This window comes from Psittacula echo, assembly GCF_963264785.1.
Source record: "Psittacula echo genome assembly, chromosome: 12".
NCBI classification, from domain to species: domain Eukaryota; kingdom Metazoa; phylum Chordata; class Aves; order Psittaciformes; family Psittacidae; genus Psittacula; species Psittacula echo.
Window position 1 is genome coordinate 13,482,431 of NC_137747.1, and position 2,589 is coordinate 13,485,019.

The following is a 2,589-nucleotide window of genomic DNA, read 5'->3' on the forward strand; positions in this document are numbered from 1 at the left end:
GTGTCATGTCCACACAGCTCCATTGGTGCTGCTGTCCCACTGCCCGGAGAGACACAAAAGGCAAACCTCGCTTTTATCTCTCTGCAAGTGCAGCCTGGTTATTTTTATTCCTGTATTGTCAGGCGAGTACAAAGGCAGAGACTCCAGCTCGGGAAGGCAGCGCAGCTCTCCCAGCCTGCCCGTGCTGCCTGCTTGGTGGGGAGCAGAGGGATGGGAGCTTCCCCATTCCCTCCTGCACCTGAGCATTCCCTCCTGCTTCTTCCCCACACCCTGTCAGGGGAGCCGCTGCCTGGCGGGATGTGTGTGGCCGCTGGCTTTCCGAGCTGGAGCATCCCAACCTCCTGCTCAGCTCCAGTTCAGCCTCTCCCTGGACAGACTGCCCAGGACCTCTGGGCTTGGTCTCTGCTACCCCACTGTCATCTTCTCAACGGGCTTGGCTTGTTCCTGCGGCACGGCAGCCACTGCCCATTTAACACCAACCATCACAAGCACCAGGACTGACTTTTCTAGTTACACGCATGAAGCTGTTTTGTCAGAGGGCCCTGATGCTCCCCTGAGCTGCAGTGACCGGTGGGCAGCCTCCAGGGCAGGCTCAAGCCCCCTGCTCTGCCTCGCTGCATGGATGGGCTCTGCTTTGGCAAGCTCTGCCCAACAGTAACTCCCAGGTCCTGCTCCCATGAGCTTGGTCCATGGCTAGGCCAGATTCAGAATCTCTCAGCAGAGATGGTGCTGGGTTTCTCCACACCATTTTACTGGGTACAACGTGGTCGTCACAGTCTGGAGCACCATGGGATGGAGCACCAAGATGGGAAAGGGACCCAGCGGGGCCACCCAGACCCACAGACATGCCATAGGCTCAGGGAAAAGCTGTTTTAGTTGCCGGCATCCAAAGCGTAGTGAGGTTTCTACCCATGTTGGTGAAGGACACCCATGCCTGCCCACCAAGCACTCTGCTCCTCTTGGCCTTTGCTTTGGTGCATTCAAAAAGCAAAGCAGCGCTGGATGCTTTATTGTACCCCATCCCCTTCCTGCCGGCATCAGCCCGGGAGATGCTGCTGTCAATGACAGGACCAGCACACACCTTCCCCAAGGCAAAGGGCTTTGATGCCAAGCCACCTCTTGGCTCCTCGCTCCTGTGGTCATGTCCTGGGGACATAGAAATAACCCCACGAGGTGATAATGGAAAACCAGGGCCCGTGGCTGCAGGGGTTTGCTGTTCCCCATTCAGCACCCCTCACACCCCATAGTGACTTGAGTTTGTAGAGTAAGGGAAACCGAGGCATGGGGTGATGAAGGATTAGCTGCACAGTGCTGTGCCCAGCCTGGATGTGGGGTGGCCTCTGCCACGGCCAGAATAGCAACATTAGGAGCTGCTTAGGGCATGTGGCTTCAGGCTAGGCACAAAGCACAGCGTGCACAGAGATTTCTGCAGCCCCAGAACCTGCCTTGACCTGAGCCAGGCACTGCAGGGGAGTTCTGCAGAAGCCCACCAGTGGCCAGGCTTCCATTCAATGCACAGGTATGGTTTGCTGCTGGGCTCCAGGCTGGGCTCCCAGTGCCATCCCTTCCACCGACAGGCAGGTCCTCTGCCCTCCCACCCTGCTGTGGAGTGAAGCCTGGGACATCCATGGGATGGAGGACTGCAGACGTGTCCTCCTGAGCCCCACAGAGAGGATGGCTGGGCTCAGGGATGGGTGGATGTTGCCTTCATTGGCCGCACTGTGCAATGTATGGGCATCGCATGGTGCCAGTGTTCCCATGAATTACAATGGTCCCATAGAGGGGAGCCTGTAGCCTGAACAAGCTGACTCTGAGCACATCAGCAAGCCCCCACCTCCACGTCCCATGTGGGCATTGTCTCACCAGGCTCAATTCAGAGGCTCAGGTCCTCATCAGGATTGGACTCCATGGATGCGGACACTGCAACCACCCTGGGGACACCATTCCAGGGACACCAGAGCTGAGATTCCTATTGAGAACCCACGGCAGAGGTGCCCACCCTTGACGAGGCAGGTGTCCTGAAGAGCCAGGGGCGCCGGAGGACCAGAGGTCCCTTGAGGTTACCCTGGTGGTCTCCTGCCTCTGCCCTGGGCTCCGCATCAGGTTTCCACCCACAGCCTGGAGGGACCCAAGGCTCTGGTGGGTCCGGTGCCAAGCACCTTTGCCCGCAGTGCCCAGCAGTGGGCTGAGCCCAGCCCCAGCAGCTGGCCCAGCCCCGCACATTCTTCCCAGGGCTCCTCTCACCCCCTCCCGGCCTTGTCTTTAAAGAGGTTTTATGTTCAGAGATTCCTTCGGCAGCTCCTTCTGCTCGCCCTGGTTTCTGTCCCTCTTTGAAGAGGTTCCAGCAGGGTCCATCAAAGGCCGAGCAGATCTGTAAAGGGGAAACGTGGAGCGGTTGCTCCGGCAGCTGCTGAAGCGCAGTTCCGCTGGGTTCGGATGCCTTTGGCGCTGGTGTTTGTGATGTGGTTTTCGGGGCAGTAGGAAGCTCATCCTCACATTGCTGGCAAGGCCTGAGCTGGGCCCTGCTCACATGCCCACGCCATCCTCATGGCTCCTATGGACCTCCCACAAAACCCCATGGGCACAACA